The 18,301-nt window shown below is 39.1% G+C and overlaps 1 protein-coding gene and 1 pseudogene across 21 annotated transcripts in view; both read left to right on the top strand.

Annotated features, from left to right (window-relative positions):
- ABI3BP (ABI family member 3 binding protein) overlaps positions 1-18,301 on the top strand; it is a 260,542-nt gene that overhangs the window by 80,252 nt on the left and 161,989 nt on the right. The window lies entirely within an intron of this gene.
- LOC104672276 lies at positions 9,719-10,868 on the top strand (annotated as a pseudogene).

Raw genomic sequence — 18,301 nt, 5'->3', positions numbered from 1 at the left:
CTAAGTAATCATTTATAACCATTTTTTACATTTATTTTTAATATCTATTATCTTTCTATTAAGTATTGACAGAGATGTTTTCAAGTCACTGGTTTTCCATGCAAAAGAAAACAAAACCCTCCTTTTGCCATTTTGGAAATTAACATTCATATGAAATTTCTGTCAAAATTTATCTAAGATTATACTAGATTAGAGGGGCAATAGGAAAAATACTATTTTCCCGGGTGGTTATTAATAAATATTAATGGGCTCCAGAGCCCTGCAATGACGTGATAAAACATGATTCACATTTCATAGATCCTCTAAGTTCCTATGTCCTTTTTTTCGCTCACATCATGAATGTTCTCACTCCTGGTTAACATTTTAAGTTTTTGCTCCTTTCTTTTATGGTCAGCTGCTAGTAATTTTGCTAATGTCTCATTAGCTAGAACTTTCTCAGCGTTGACCTTTAAAGACTCATACTTAATGATGATCCGTTGACATTAGCCATCAGTTATGTGGTGCACGTTGAAGAATTATTTTAGTATCCTTCCTGCAGAAAAAGCTTAAGTTTAAAAATGTATGTTCACGATGGCAAATTCCGATTGAAGATTTTGTCTTCCAACCAGGTGTTAGGACTCCAAAGGGACTAATGGAGTACAAATGTTTTAATCCTCGTGTTCTCACAGCTGCTAACCCTCACACTCATTTCCCTAAGGGAGCGCATTTCTCACACTCAGCACGGGCCTCTGAGTCACTATCTTGCCTATAACTCCTCCCAAGTGATGCCAGCTCTAGTGAGGAAAAGGTTACAGTGCCAATGCTCTAAGCTGAAAAATGTCTCGGACAAGGATGCTAAAGTCTGTGTTCTAGGAAAGATCAGCCTTCACCTGAGAGGCAGCATGATGTGGGGAAAGAATACCTACTTACTTTTGAGTCAGACAGACCTGGGTTCAAATTCAACACAACTCATTGTGGAATAGTTGTGGGTAAGTAGTTTAAATTATCTCAATTTTACTTTTCTCATTTATAAAATAGAGAATAATCTTTCAGAAGCATTGTAAAGACTATGGCTGAATCATATAATGGAGCTAATGTAGGCTGGGTGTGGTGGCTTACGCTTGTAATCCCAGCACTTTGAGATGCCGAGGCGGGTGGATCATTAGGTCAGGAGTTCAAGACCAGCCTGGCCAAGATGGTGAAACCCTGTCTCTACAAAAAATACAAAAATTAGCCAGGCGTGGTGGCGGGCACCCGTAATCCCAACTACTCAGGAGGCTGAGGCAGAAAATTGCTTGAACCCAGGAGGCAGAGGTTGCAGTGAGCCAAGATCACGCCACTGCACTCCAGCCTGGGAGTCAGAGCAAGACTCCATCTCAAAAAAAAAAAACATTAAATTTTAAAAAAAGAAGCTAATATAGACTGTAGCACAGAGTAAGCATGTTTTGTAAATTTTGTCAGTTGCTGTTATAACAAGCAGAGTGGCTTTGGATAATTTACCTCACACTTCTGAACTTTGTTTGTCTCAACTGCTAATAATTATTGGGTTAACTCTCCACTAAAGTTCTGGCCAGCTCTAAGAGGTTAGTGCCTAGGTTGAAAAAGCTTGGTCTAAGTGGCAGTTTTGTGGTTTTGTTTTATATTTGGGGGTGGGAGATAGGGTTGGTAAAACTACAGAGGTAGATTGTTTTAGCAGAGCTGTTAGTCACTGAAAGGTAGCCTTGCCCATCTATCATACCCGAGTATGTTTTCTCATCAAGGTCAATGCTCAAAACAAGATTAAAAAACAAAATAAGCAAAATCTGAGATGATAACACAGTAGCTGGTGCGCACACACACAGCTCTCTCCCAAAATCATTATTATCTCTAAATTATCGAGGGTATTCTGTGTCAAAGCTGACGTTTTGTGCCTTTGGTGAAGAGTCATCAGGTGCCTCTTACAATTCCTTAGCTGTTGCCTCCAAAGAAAAATATGGTGACTCCTCCAAAAATATATACCTGAAAAAGTCTGTCATCTCTAGATCTCACTTTTTCAATCTCTTGTTCAAATAAAGCAATTTTTAGCAAGAATTTTGGCCTGTCCTATTAAACAAATAAAAATAAGTGCATGACCCTTTACTTAACTGATGGCAATTCTATCTCAGTGCATTTGGGCTAAAATTCAACAATCAGTTTCTTATTTTGAAGTTTCTCACTTTCTTTGTTTCACAGTGAAACATTTTCAAAAATTTAAAAGTAAAGTTTACGATTGATCAGATATGAATCAGTATAAATTGTATGCTTATAAATTGTAAATCAATTTATATTTCTATAGGTTATTAGTACCATTTACAAGGTGAACCCTTAATTTTTATATTTGTATAGACGGCAAGAGGAAATGCACAAATTTTCTTCTTTTATCATGTCAACCCTTAGAATTTCAGTTGTTCCCTTCTACTTCTCTATCATAAAAATATTTAAGATTGCTCTATTTTATGAAAGTGGGATGAAATATAAAATAATAGAGATTGATACTGTTTATTACAGTGAAAGATAACTATCACAAGTGGTTATGCATTCATTGAAGAAAAAACAGAAATAGGGGTTGAAAATAACTGAAGGAACTATACAGGGAATATAAAGAAGCTGAAAAAAATAACTTACGAAAAAAGAAGCAGGATAAACCAATAGAAGGAAATGATGTGGTGCCATCATTGAAGCCAGCTGAGCCCTCTCTTCCTGGCAGAGTCCTTAGATGGCAAGAGGCTTCGAAGGCAGGGAGCAAGACAGCTGCCATGAGTGGATATCAGACTCCTGATACTGATGCAAGATGGCAGTTATGCAGGGATAGGTAGTATTATTGGTTCTCTTTTACCCAGAAGGAGGTTGAAGCTCCAAAAGTTTTAAACTTCCTAAGCCTACTCAGCTGGTATATGGCAGGTACAGGGTTTGAAGCTAGGAAGTCTGAGCTCTGAACTGCTGTATTCTACTGCCTCTCAGAACTTAGGGAACTTTATCTGTTCTACAGGACAAAGGTCATAAGTTCCTGATGTGTTGCTTCTATAATGTCCTGTATAAAATGGTTAAAAAGTGGGTGGGGAGATGCATTATGGGTACCTCCTCATTAAGGTTTAAATAAAATATGTAAGGCACTCATTTCATCCTCAAAACTTGTTCTCTCCTCCCCTTCCTCCACCACCACCATCTCTGCTTATTATGTGCTGCCCATCCGTCAAATCCTACTTTATCTACTGTACACAAGGCCATTTCTGGCCCGAATAGACATTTCAGTCCCTCTCCATGAATATTCTGGAGACTTAGCATTTGCTTTTATCATTCTTCAGGTTAATCAATTGCTATTTGTCTTTATTTTTGTGTGTCTTGTCTGCCTCTACACTACCCAAGTAGAAAAATCCCAGGAGCTGAGGATCCTAGGAACCTTAGATTTCTTTTTACCCTCAATGTTGTCATTGATTTCAGAAACACAATAAATAAATGGATGGGTGGATGGGTGGATTAATAAATGGGAAAGAGGAAAAGAAAAGACCCAAAAAGTCTGAAACAGCTGTGGGTACCATTTAAGATAGATTTTTCTCTTTTAAAATTATTTTCAAAATGTCATCTAATTCTTAGTTACTTCTTTGGAAATAGATTTACCACTTGGGAAGTATTTGGCTTTAAATCTTCAAGATGAGTCCAAATTTATCATTAAGAAAAACAGGAATCCCAGAATCATTTGATTTTTTTTTTTTTTCCCTCCAAGGCACAAAATTTACCAGAACTTAAGCTTCAAAGGGAATTTTTAAAGAAATTCGCCTAATAGGTATCAATTTCTTAATAAATGTATACCATTTCTTAAACAATTCATCAGTTTATACCAGAAAGCCATTGTATGATAAGAGATGACCATTTCATCCTGTTTTGGTAAGGAAAACATCTTTTCAAAGTCCTGTTTTTTTCTACTGGATTCAAGTACAATGTTTTCATGGTCTGCTTGACTTCATCAAATGATAAACTGTTGCCAAGTCTATCTTTTTCTGGAAATACAATACAAAAATCCACAGTATTTTAATATAAAGCACAATTTTTTTCAAATATATTACACAATGCACTGAGATCAAGATCTAAATTTAAAAAGTCATTCTCAATTATATCCAAAAGAGTGTCCCCGAATGGTGAATGGCCCTTTTTGTCATGCGCCAAAAAGACATATGGTCCCAGATTCATTGCAAAAGTCTTGCTATGGAGAAGGGGTCTTAAGTGGAAAGACAGCTGCCAGTAAAAGGATATTAAAGGGTTATCTGGAATAGATGTATAACACAGCATTTAAACTCTAGCATTTTCTTTTACATTTCAAAACCAAGGAACGTGGTCACATCAACTTTCCTGATTATCCACATATTATTTTCCTTTAAATATTTTCCATTCCATGGACATTCAGTGCTCTCTGACACCTGTGGGTCATACCAAGTGCTATGCCATGAAGGCCAGCATTAGGTTATACTCTTCTGTATTGTTCCCCAATTGTTTTTGTCATGTGTGCGTTTCTTCTGTGTCATGTCTCACCAGCAGAACAGTAAGCTCCTGAGGACCAGAGCTGAGTCTCACCTTCCCTGATGGGCTCCACAATCAGGGTGAATATATTCACAGCTGTAATAGCTGGCTACTCAGAGTTTGCTAGGGAAGGCTCCTTGCCCAAATAACAAGTCCCTAGTTGCCTATAGTAAAAATATCCAGGAGAAAAAAATTATTCAACTGGGGTAAAGTGTTGACTCTACCCTATTAGTAAAGTAACTATATACCCTTTTTTATCTGGCATAGTTATGGTTGACACCTGCTGTTCTGATATAATTAATTGTGCTCCCTTTCTTTCAATAGTACCCCAGTTTAGTTGAAAAATCTATAGGCAATCTACATATGGGAGAAAGCCTAGAAGTCTTAGCATGGTCCCCAGATATTTCACAATCTGATCCCGAGGTAATAGCCAGCCTTTTCTCTGCCACTGGGGATGCTCTGCATCAAGAAGAGAGAGACAAAATCAAGGGTTGGAGGGTTTGCCACAGGTTTGCCACTGCTGTGTTCTCTTCTCCAGGCTGGGCACATAGATGGTCAAATACTGGAGTGGCAGTTCTTATCAACCTGTTAGCTGATGATTTAATATTTTTGAGCACTTACAATGTGCTGGGCTAAGGGCTTTATGGAAATGGGTTATTAAATCCTTACAGCAACCCCATGAAGCAGGTACTATTAGCATTCTCTTTGTCCCACTGAAGACAGTCCCCAAGAAGTTAAGAAATCTGCAAGTCACAGGCTGACTCCTGAGCCTGTATATCTGAACACCACGCCAAAGTGCTTTTCTCCATGACCTCTAAGTGTTCTGGTAATTTTGAACTCAATGTTAAAAACTCATCTTGTATAAATTATTCCTGACCCCTCACTCCTACATGGAAAAGCTGACAAGAACATCTAAAAAGAAAGAAAAACCTTTGCTAATTTGAAGGCTTTGACTTGGATACTATCTGAGAGCTAATGTGACCTGGCTTTATAAATTGAAGGAAAAATATCCAAAGTCCTGATAAAGAAAAATATCCAAACGCACTTCCTGTGGCGATAACATGAACAAAGTGGTGAATTCACTGGAAAATGCGTGTGTGGGAATGTACAGTCTCTACCTTAAAATCAAGCCCCTGCCAAGGCTTAAACCAGTTAACAGACAACACTCTACACTGAACTTCTCCATGGGATACACATATAAAACACGGGCAAGGAAAAAGCTACAGGCAATAAAGCCAACAACTGTGATGCCTAACAGGTCTGCTAAACTAGGAACGGATGTGGCAAGTGGGTAAGAGAAATAGTTTTTAAACATTTGTGGTGTCGGGGAGAGAGTTTGCCAGAGCATGCAAGTGAAGCAGGGTTAGTTTGGGACAGTGGCTGACGGAGATGCTCCCGACTCTATCCTAGGAGCACAGGAAATGAAATGACCTGGAACCTCAGCGTTGTGGTCAGTGTGCAGGCACTGGAAGTGGAAAGGTTGGGGCTGGCTTCACAGTCAGATGACCAGTGCACTTAAAGGACCTTGCATTCTGGGTTTAATGCCCTGCTGTCACTGTCATGAATTCTTAATTTATCTTTCCATTTTATTTTGTAAGTGAGGTCCTATGAGACAACAGAGCAGGCGCAGAGGGCTTGAAGCCTGGGTTCCTGTGCTTGGCCTCCCAGCCCCTCCCCCAGTTTGATTCTCTACTGTCATGTCCTCCAGCCTTGGTGTCCCTGCTGCTTGGCTGCCTTCCACTTCCCATCCCTATTTCAGCGACATCAGCTGCCCTCCACCTCCAGCAGGGACTTGGGTGTGCACACCTCCGTGATGATATCTGGCAGGGCACGGTGGTAGCAGTCCTTGCGGTGTCTGGCAGTGCCACTGTGCGTTAAGTAGGGCATTTGGTGGGGGCAAGCCTCCCTCTCACCTGCTTCAGGTACACAGTATGTCCCAGTGCAGAAATGGCAGTCTCTTGGGGGTCTATGAATTGGGGTGGCAGACCTGTGGGGAAAGGAGATTGACTTTTTTCCCCTGGGGGGTGGGTTGGAGGATAAGGGCAAAGCACTTTGGTCTTGATCCTGGGACTGCTGCTGGAGGGAGATAGTAAGTGGAGGGGGAAGGGAGTGGGCTGAGGGTCTGCACCCACCTGCAAAGTGTAATATTAAACAGCAAAGAAACATGATGATGGGCCAAGACAGAGATGGTGGAAGAAAGTACAAGTTGAATGTTGTGCCTTCAATGGCACTCTTTTTAGGGTCCTACCTTTCGATTTTGCATCCGACCCTGGAAATTATATAGTCAGCCTTGGGTGAAATGCATGCTTTTAATAGCATTGGCTCTCCAACTCTCACAGAATGAAAGTAAAACTGAGAAAACCTCCAATAATGTCTTCCTCAATGGATTGTCTTTAAAATAACCCACTGTTTAGAAAAAGTACATGCATTTTTTTCTTCCAGACAACCTTAGAAAGCTGTAAATGGTGACCAAGTATGGCAGAGCCATTGGGAGTACACATTACTGGAAAGAGATGCCCTCTTCCCCCCCCCCCCCCCGCCGCTTGTCTTCCTCCCATACCTCTTTCCCCACATCCTCTCTTCCAGTCAATGTCGCACTCCCATTTCGTATGTAGAGGCTCCACTCACGCTCTACAGCGGGCCAATGAGGGGCTGCTTCTCACTGCTGTTACTCAATTCCAAACAATTCTGAGCAACCCCTCTTGTGACAACATCTGCACCAACATGAGCTGTAAGCTCCCTTCAGAACAGGCCTGTGAACGTTCAGGAATCCTAGCAGTGGCTGCTGTACCTAGTCATTTTTGCATTGTTGCTCTGTGGTACGGCTGGCTGCACTTCTGTGAGAAGCTTAACCTTCAGTATGAGCTCAGCCTGCCAGGGGCCTGGTCCTGCAGACTGCATCTTAAAGAGTGAGAGAAGCCAGAATTCTCTAAGCCATGGGGCATAACAGAGTGTTCTGTCAAACTGGGTGTGGGTTCATTATTCAACAGATCTTGTAATGTTTAATGGAAATAATTACTGAATAGTGTAGGATTTGCTTTAAAATTTGCTCTCCAATTATTTTTCAGGCAAAGAAGGAAAAAGTGTTTTGTTCCACATGAAAACATATACTTTTTCTGAGGAAAAAAAACAACAGTGCTACAAATAGGACTTATTAAAGATGAATTGTTTGATTACTCCCTTTTCAAAAAGTATTTGTGCTGATTGTGCTATTTCCCAACCCTCTAATTATTTTTTTTCCTTTTCTGCCTGCAAAGCCTCGGGCTTCATTCATCTTTATTCTAGCCCCAGGCATTAAAGGGGTATAAGAGCAGATTCATTCATTCTTTCGGAACATGCTTATTGAGCAATTACTATGTTTCCAGGTTTAGAGGTACATGCATAAACAGAGCATGATCTGAAAGCCTGGCCCACATCCAGAGTGATCCTCAGCCTCTTATGGCTTTCTTTAGAAGCTTAGGAATACTCTAAAAGGTGGAGGACTTATGTTACTTTGTGATGCTCCATAATTCTATAGACATTTTTTTTATGTTTAAGGGCAATGTGCTAGTAATCTACTGAGTGATGTATTAAAAATTAACCCTGCATATTAATTTAGTCAATTATATTGTATGTATTGTATTAATGGAGTAAAGTTGGTACAACACTGACATTACTTATGCTACTCTGTATTCTACTTGAGCTTCAAGCTACCATGAAATTTTGCCAAGCTACAACTTAGCACATGCCCCAGCAGACAGCAGGATTTCCCCAATTTTCTAGAAAAATACCCATCAGTGTTTTTCCGGAAGTGACGTCCTCCTTCCTGAAAGAACATTAGTGATGTTCTTGAGTTGGTCCAGACTTTCAGTTGCTGCTGTTCTGGCCTTTTCATATGTAATTATTTCAGGGTCACTTAATTGTCATGGATGGGTGGGTTTTCTGTAGTCATTATTGATTCTGTCCTGTGGAGTGATGGCATCAACAATATTGGAGCCTATCTTTTTCCAGCAATGGTCTTCAGGGTGGATGTGGACTACAGTTGAGTTATGAATCATTTTTATACCCCGTTACTGAAACCAGTTTGCTGGTGTGGTGTCAATTTGGTTTTATTACTCAGTTCTTTGTCACTGGAATAGGACAATGGGTGGGGTGGGTGGGGCACAAAGTTGGTCCCCCTGCTGAAACTTAGAACTACTTTACCAGTAGCCTTCAATAAGTGACGAGACAACAGCATTCTACTCTTTTTACATTCCACTCCCCACAGGCCTGCCCGCCTCTGCCTAGGCTGACTTCTTCAGTGGGGTTACCCTCTCCCTTCTCCCCTTCATCTACTAACAGGCCACAGGGGACCCGTCTATAGCAGGGGCAAAGGCAGCTGACAGCCACAGAGCCACAGAGCCTAGGGTGCTGGTGAGCTGTTTGTGTACCTGTTCCACGGCCACACTTAGGAGGTCCCTTTTTTGAAAACTGACTAGTGGGTGAGTGGAACTCCCTGCTGGAGCTTAAAAGATAGCAATATTTCTCAAGGGTGTTTTTCAGGCAGAGATTACTCAGGGTTAGTGTTGATGAAATGCAGTACAGGAGCTGTCGGCCAAATGTCAAGAGCTAGAGGATGCTTAAATTTAGATTATACCCGCTCAGGTCTGAATATAGCTAAATGTGGCATGTGGACACTTACAGATGCAAATAAGAATTGACAATATTTCCGTTAAGGAGATTTCCATGGGCATAGTTTTTTTTTTTTTTTTTTTTTTTTTTTAATTCTGTGGCTGATTTTATTCTTATTAGGGTCTCATGATGTGCCACACTGGCTTCTAATGAAAGTAGTTACCTTATTTCATCAAATTCTAAAGCATCTTTAACTGTAAATCAGTCTGCTATTTTATATAAAACTAAGAGACAATAAAGTTGCTAATTAATGGTACTGCTCTTGCATCCCTTGAGGCTTTTATTTTATACTTATGGAAAGAGCTTCCTTTGACTCATTGATGCATACATTTTTATGTTGTCTGTTCTTTTTACAAAAGAGATCATTCCCTTTTCTGTAAACTAGTTTAGAAGCGTTTTAGATTAATGAAGTTGTGAAGATTGGTGTTGTGTAGCCTGAGGCGGCGGCAGCAGCACGGAGGGTAAGAGCAGGTGCTCAGCACCGAGGGTAAGAGCAGGTGCTCTCGGGCTATGTGTTGACCAGCTTGCCTCACACCACCCCAGCACGGTTTGTGACATGGAAGGTTTTCTTCTTGAGGAAGTAAAAGGTGAAGCCAAGAATAGCATTACTGATTCCCAAATGGATGATGTTGAAGTTGTTCACACAACGACATTCAGAAATATATTCCATGCTTTTTTTAGCTTTTATAATTCCTCAAGTGAAGTAAATGAGCAAGCAGTGAAGAAAATATTCTCCAACGTCAAAAAGAATGTGATCGGTTGGTATAAATTCCATCATCATTCAGATCAGATCATGGTGTTTATAGAGAGGCTGCTTCACAAAAACTTGCAGGAGCATTTTTCAAACCAATAACTTGTTTTTCTACTATTAACACCAAGTATAATAACAGAAAACTGTTCTACTCATTGACTGAAACATGCCTTATATAAACCTCAAAAAGGACTTTTTCACAGGGTACCTTTAGTGGTTGCCAGTCTGGGTATTTCTGAACAACTAGGTTATAAAACTCTATCAGGTTCCTGTATGTCCACTGGTTTTAGCCAAGCAGTAAAAACATACAGCTCTAAATTTTTTGAAGAAGATGGATCCTTAAAGGAGGTACATAAGATAAATTAAATGTATGCTTCATTACAAGAAGAATTAAACACTATATGCAAAAAAGTGGAAGACAGTGAACAAGCAATAAATAAACTAGTAAAGGATGTAAACAGATTAAAACAAGAAACTGAAAAAAGGAGATGAGCGTAGATTCAGGCAGCAGGAGAGAAGAACGTCTGAAAAGACCCTCAGGGGAATGTTTTTCCTGGTCAAGCATTATGGACCTTTTATCCAGATTCTGAATTTCTTCAATCACGTTATGTCTTTAAAAACCAGACATGTTTCTGAAAGTAGCTGTAACTACAACCTCCACCTCGATGTAGTAGCCAATCTGACCTTAATGGTAGAACACACTGACATTCCTGAAGCTAGTCCAGCTAGTAGACCACAAATGATTAAGCATAAAGCCTTAGGCTTAGATGACAGATGACAATTCAAGAGATCACGGCAGTTAGAGATACAAGACAAACTATCTAAAACAGATACTGATAGTAGTTACCAAGAAAAAGCATCCACAATGAACAGCCCAGAAATAGATGAAGAGATTCAGAAAATGAAAGGATCTAGTGAGTATCCAGTCTCCTACGTCTTGATCCTTTTAACCTAAAAGGAGATTTTTTAAAATTTGACTGATGGGTAAAGCCAAACATTTCTATTGTTTTTTCTATGTTGAGCTACTTGTGCTAATATAGATGAATTCATTTGTTTTTACTATGTTCCCCTGTTTGCAGTAATCCACAGATTAAGTCTTGGCATGTTTAATTTATAAAGTACTTTTTTGAACATCAGATGCTTTTATTTCAAAATCTTTTTTCACATTTCACTAAGTTGTTGAGGGAAAGGCTTACACTGACACATTCTTTATCACTGGAAAAGTGAGGCCGGGCACAGTGGCTCACACCTGTAATTCCAGCACTTAGGGAGGACAAGACAGGATAATTTATTGAGGCCGGGAGTTAGAGAGCAACCTGGGCAGCAAAGTGAGACCCATCTCTATTTAAAAAGGAAAAATAAATGGAAAAGCAAGAATAGAAAAGAAATAGAATTTATTTTCACAATGTGGAAAGAAATGTATATGAAAATTTACTTTTTATCTAAGTCATTAAAATTCTCCTAAAGTGATAAATTTTTTTTTTTACTTTTTAAAAATTATACTTTAAGTTCTGGGGTACATGTGCAGAGCGTGCAGGTTTGTTACATAGGTATACAAGTGTCATGGTAGTTTGCTGCACCCATCAACCCATCATCTATATTAGGTATTTTTCCTAATGTCATCCCTCCTCCCACCCCTGACTTCTCAACAGGCCCTGGTGTGTGATGTTCCCCTCCCTGTGTCCATGTGTTCTCATTTTTCGACTCCCACTAATGAGCAAGAAGATGCAGTGTGTGGTTTTCTGTTCTTGTGTTAGATTGCTGAGAATGATGGTTTCCAGCATCATCCATGTCCCTGCAAAGGACATGAACTCACCTTTTTTTTTTTATGGCTGCGTAGTATTCCATGGTGTATATGTGCCATGTTTTCTTTATCCAGTCTATCATTGATGGGCATTTGGGTTGCTTCCAAGTCTTTGCTATTGTGAACAGTGCTGCAATAAACATACATGTGCATGTGTCTTTATAGTAGAATGATTTATAATTATTTTGGATATATACCCAGTAATGGAATTGCTGGGTCAAATGGTATTTCTAGTTCTAGATCCTTGAGGAATCACCACACTGTCTTCCACAATGGTTGAACTAATTTATACTCCCACCAACAGTATAAAAGTGTTCCTGTTTCTCCACATCCTCTCCGGCATCTGTTGTTTCCTGACTTTTTAATGACTGCCGTTCTACCTGGCATGAGATGTTATCTGATTGTGGTTTTGATTTGCATTTCTCTAATGACCAGTGATGAGCATTTTTTCATATGTTTGTTGGCTGCATAAATGTCTTCTTTTGAGAAATGTCTGTTCATATCCTTTGTCCACTTTTTGATGGGTTTTTTTTTTCTTGTAAATTTGTTTAAGTTCTTTGTAGATTCTGGATATTAGCCCTTTGTCAGATGGATAGATTACAAAAATTTTCTCCCATTCTGTAGGTTGCTGCCTGTTCACTCTGATTATAGTTTCTTTTGCTGTGCGGAAGCTCTTTAGTTTAATTAGATCCCATTTGTCTATTTTGGCTTTTGTTGCCATTGCTTTTGGTGTTTTAGTCATGAAGTCTTTGCCCATACCTATGTCCTGAATAGTATTGCCTAGGATTTCTTCTGGGGTTTTTACGGTTTTAGGTCTTACATTTATGTCTTTAATCCATCTTAAGTTAATTTTCGTATAAGGTGTAAGGAAGGGATTCAGTTTCAGCTTTCTGCATGTGGCTAGCCAGTATTCCCAACACCATTTACTAAATAGGGAATCCTTTCCCCATTCCTTGTTTTTGTCAGCCTTGTCAAAGATCAAATGGTTGTAGATGTGTGGTGTTATTTCTGAGGCCTCTGTTTTGTTTCATTGGTCTATATCTCTGTTTTGGTACCGGTACCATGCTGTTTTGGTGACTATAGCCTTGTAGTATAGTTTGAAGTCAGATAGTGTGATGCCTCCAGCTTTGTTACTTTTACTTAGGATTGTCTTGACTATGCAGGCTCTTTTTTGGTTCCATATGAAATTGAAAGTAGTTTTTTCCAATTCTGTGAAGAAAGTCAATGGTAGTTTGATGGGGATGGCACTGAATCTATAAATTACCTTGGGCAGTATGGCCATTTTCATGATATTGATTCTTCCTATCCATGAGCATGGAATATTTTCCCGTTTGTTTGTGTCCTCTCCTATTTCCTTGAGCAGTGGTTTGTAGTTCTTCTTGAAGAAGTCCTTCACATCCCTTATAAATTGGATTCCTAGTTATTTTATTATCTTTGTAGCAATTGTGAATGGGAGTTCACTCATTATTTGGCTTGCTGTTTGTCTGTTATTGGTGTATAGAAATAATGGGAAATTCAACTCAGTTATCAATAGTCTTGTTGTTTTTTTCACCCAGTATCATTCTCGGTGCCAGCAAGGGTCTGGCATGTTTAGTAAAGGAAGATCATACATTTGATTTAGATGTTTTAAGATATATTTTATAAGAAAGTATTCCACTGAATTCTTATTCAGAATTAGTATTATATTTTTTCAGATGACTTTTCAGCACCTGCGGAAATAGGCTTACTTTTTTTTTCCTTTTTTTTTTTTTTTTTTTTTTTTGAGACACAGTCTTTGCTCTGTCACCCAGGCTGGAGTGCAGTGGCACGATCTCGGCTCACTGCAAGCTCCGCCTCCAGGGTTCACACCAGTTTCCTGCCTCAGCCTCCCGAGTAGCTGGGACTACAGGCGCCCACCACCAAGCCCTGCTAATTTTTGTATTTTTTAGTAGAAATGAGGTTTCCCTGTGTTAGCCAGGGTGGTCTTGATCTCCTGACCTCGTGATCCTCCCGCCTCAGCCTCCCAAATGCTGGGATTACAGGTGTGAGCTACCACGCCCAGCCTTTTTTTCCCTTTATGTTACATTCCTGGGATAAACTATACGTGGTAATAATTTATTATTGTATTATGTGCTGCCGGATCCAGATTCTGCCTGTCAGTATATTTTTAGAGTTTTTTTAGAGTCATCAATATTTATGAATGAGTTTGGTTTGTAATGTTTATTGTGAAATGCTTGCATTTTGGAACCTAATGATCCTTACTGTAAAGATTTTTTGAACATTTTCCTCTCTTGTAATATATCCTTAGACTTTAGAACACAAACTCTGCTTTCTAGAAATCATCACCATTACTAATACTTAATTCAAACTTTTTGTGTTTGACATTGTTACAGTGGTTTTTTTTTTTGTTTTGTTTTGTTTTGTTTTTGTTTTTCTAAGACAAGGTCTCACTGTCACCCAGGTTGAAGTACAGTGATGCAATCTTAGCTCACTGCACCCTCTGCCTCATGGGCTCAAGCAGTCCTCCCACCTCAGCCTCCTGAGTAGCTAAGACTACAGGTGCCCATCACCATGCATGGATAATTTTTGTATTTTTTGTAGAGATGGGGTTTCACCGTGTTGCCCAAGCTAGTCTCAAACTCCTAAACTCAAGCGATCCCGCTACCTCGGCCTCCCAAAGTGCTGGGATTACAGGCTGAGCCACCATGCCTGGCCTTTGTTACAACTTTAATTAACTTTAAGAACCTTATGAAACTAGGTATGATTTTTCCTACTTTGCAGGAAACTGAGGTACACAGAGGTTAAGTACTTTGACTTGTACTAGCATGTAGTTGCATAGGATTTAATCTGTTTCCAGAGTCTGTGCTCTTATGTCCAGAAATTTAGTTTAACGAAAAAATTGTTAAACGTGGCAAGGGCCTTTTTCAGACCCCTTTACCTAATTTCTTTTAGGATTATCTTGGTTTATTTCATGCTTCTTTTGTGGACACTTTAATGGCAGAAACTTTGCATGCAGAACTAAGCTTCCCTGTGACGACATTCTGAAGCAGTGAGGCTTGTAATGCAGGCGTCCTCTAATGGGAGCAGACCCAAAATGTGAAAATTGGGATTTATCAAACTGCAATTATGAGAGTATTACTGAAAAATCCAGTAATTAACAAAATATTTCAACAGTAGATTTCCTTAAGCAGTAAACTGCCCCTGTCCTCCACCATAGGGCATTCAAAATATTAAGCAAATTAGATTTAATTAGTCTGCAACATAGTATAGAATTAAACATTAGAAATTGAAACTGTGTTAAGGTAACTGCATTCTCTGCAACTTTTCCTAAATTGTCGTTTTAATTATATCTTTCTAAATGAAGTAATACATATTGGCAGAATTCCAGTCTACAATGTATTTATTTCCAGGCCACTGTAAATCCGCAAAGAATTTTATTGTACAGAAAAGAAATAGAAATCCTTCTTTTTTTTTTTTTTGAGACGGAATCTGGCTCTGTTGCCCAGACTGGAGTGCAGTGGCGCGATCTCAGCTCACTGCAAGCTCCGAGAAATCCTATTCTTTAGTTTTATTTTTCCACACCTGTGTCCCCAGTAGCACACAAAGACTCCCAAACTATATGTATGTTGGAAATATTTAATGAGCAGTGAGAGCCAACACATGCACCCAGGTAGCGACATTTGTTCCAGTTTGTAAGGCTGTAACAGCCTATGCTATATGCAAAATAACTGTGATCATAACAAAAGGTTTTTTTAAATTGCTCATATAACCGTATGTCTTGGATCATGGTACTATCTTTGGCTTCTGTATATGTTATTTTTCTAGTGTTTCAGATCTTTTTATAAAAACCTCTACGCATTAGGCATAATGAATCCATATCAAGGAAGAATCTAAAAGGTTAACTCTAAGAGACTGCTAGAGTGAGAACCATTTAGGAAAACTAGGGGTTTTGTTTTCTAAAAGTGAATCCCTGAGATTTATTTAAAAAGTATTTTGTAGACTTGATTGAGATAGTTACATAACTTGCAGGGCCAAGAACAAAATAAAAATGCGGGTCCCCTGGTTTAAAAACATGAAAAAATTGTTGTTAAAGACACTAAAATATAAAGCTTTTTCCTTTTTGTGGTTTCTCATTTTTTCATGATTTCATTTATTTACTTATTTTATTTACTATTTGATGTCTTAGTAAATAAAAAATTTAAAATTATTAGCATGAAGTTTACTTTGTATCTTTATATTGTTCAGTCCCAGGTTTAAATGCAAATGTAAGAGCCTTTAACTCTTAAGTGAAATTACTGAAATGGCACAATTCATATTTTACAGTTTATACATGTGTATTTTGCTTATGTATTTTGTTCCTACCAGAATAGTGGAGATGCTGCACAAAACTAATTCAGCTGTTTATTTCACTTCTTGATATGTGCACATTCTACCAACACTCTTCTTTCAACTTATTTCTGAATGAGGAAGAGTTGGAAAAAACAAACAAACAAAAAAAAAAACTATGGGTTTCCCTCTCTTTCCCTTTTCTCCTTTATCCTTTGCAGCATAAGTGGTTGGCTAATGCATGAGTAAGAAAGGATATGATAGAGTTTCTTGGTCATTGGTACCTTAAAGTGCCATTGCCTTCTTTCTGCATCTAAAGCAAGTTCTGGTTTGAATGGAAAGTACGGCCTCTCACAGCCCTGGGTGTCCCCCTCCTTACCTTTTTACTGAATGGTAAATGTGACGTACTTACCTTGTTCTACCTTTAAGTCTTGCTGAACTCCCACACATCATGGTTCCTTTGGAATTATATGATAATGGATTCCTCCAATGCCTTAAATGAGTGGGGAGGCAAGAAAATGCAGACATGCTTATAGCTTCTGTTTCCCCCACTCACATGCATGCTCTATTGCCCCATCAGACTTCCCTTACAAAACACAAGTTCAAAGATAAAAGTATTAAGAGTGTCAAGATAGTGACAGCAGGACCTTAAGCATGGGGCCCTTCTGAGCATGGAGCTCCATGTGACTGTATATGCCACATGCCCATGAAGTCAACCCTGCCCCAGTTATCTCATCTACAAATTGAGGTGATAATAGTAGTACCAGGTAGGATCGCCATGAGGGAGTAATTAAGTTATGAATATAAGGTTCTAAATATAGTATCCTGCACATAGAAAGCACTCAGTACATGGTAGTTTATTGCTGTATATCTCAAAGAAAATCAGGAAATGGTTATTGTATTCCTACTAGGAAACTTGTTTATTTGATTTGGGTCCAGCATTCCTTATATGAAACTCACTCAGCAAGACGTGCTTTCAAACACACGAGACTGGGACAGAATGAATGTTCCTTTATCTGTGTGGTGGGCAGGAGGCAACTGTACAATAATGAGGCAAAGGTCTGAGGTGAGTTCATCAGGCTGCCTGAGTTAATTTATTCCGTGGTAATTACTGGAGCAGGTTATAGCCAATAGTGCTATGTAAGGTGTCCTGAAAAAGACAAAGGCACAAGTTACTAAGAGAAGTTGAGTTGCCAGGTAGTTTCTATCTGAAAAGAGGTCAGCTCTGCAAAGCCTTGGGCAAGAAGGCCTCTGCTCCAAACTCATGGAGGGGAGACATTTGAACCCAAGATGAAAACAAAACAAAGATATGAAGTCTGCCTGAGTAGGTGTGAATTCTGGCTGACTACAGCATCCAAATGAAATTTCTTATAGAATGAGTTTCAGAGTTTATAGTTCCAGAGAAACATTGTAAAGAATACTCATCAATCCATTAATCCAATAGAGTTGCTTATAAAATGCTGTTTCATATGCCCAAAATGTATTTGGTTTATTTACATATGTGTAACCAGCCATTCATTTTGCAAACATCAATTTTTAAAAATTTATTTGATAAATTATTAGTTCCTTATTGAGGTAGCATATGCTGATTGCTTTAATATAATTTTATTTAAAACTTAAATATCTTGAGATTACCTACGTACATTTCATTGAAATATATTTAAAATGAAAATTATGCCAACTTATAAATTGTGACTGTTTAAAAATTGCTCATTAAAAATGAGTAGCTATGAAAACAGGCTGAGCAATTACATAAACAGGATACAAATTAAGAAGGGCGTTATAAATATTCCTGTTCCCGGCCGGGCGCGGTGACTCAAGCCTGTAATCCCAGCACTTTGGGAGGCCAAGATGGGCGGATCACGAGGTCAGGAGATCGAGACCATCCTGGCTAACATGGTGAAACCCCGTCTCTACTAAAAAATACAAAAAACTAGCCGGGCGAGGTGGCGGACGCCTGTAGTCCCAGCTACTCGGAGGCTGAGGCAGGAGAATGGCATAAACCTGGGAGGCGGAGCTTGCAGTGAGCTGAGAACCGGCCACTGCACTCCAGCCCGGGCGACAGAGCGGGACTCCGTCTCAAAAATAAATAAATAAATAAATAAATAAATAAATAAATAATCCTGTTCCCATTGAAAGTGAGTGATTTCAGCACATACAGGTGAGGCCCACGGTGTCTTGTGCAAGTAGAAGTTTTCCTTCTCTGGAGCATCAGGATTGGCTTTCCTTGAGGAGTGGTGTAACAGGATGAACATAATCTGATTTTTTAAAAATATCTT

Source organism: Rhinopithecus roxellana, chromosome 1, assembly GCF_007565055.1.
Source record: "Rhinopithecus roxellana isolate Shanxi Qingling chromosome 1, ASM756505v1, whole genome shotgun sequence".
In the NCBI taxonomy this organism is placed as follows: domain Eukaryota; kingdom Metazoa; phylum Chordata; class Mammalia; order Primates; family Cercopithecidae; genus Rhinopithecus; species Rhinopithecus roxellana.
This window is presented reverse-complemented; position numbering and strand designations above follow the sequence as displayed.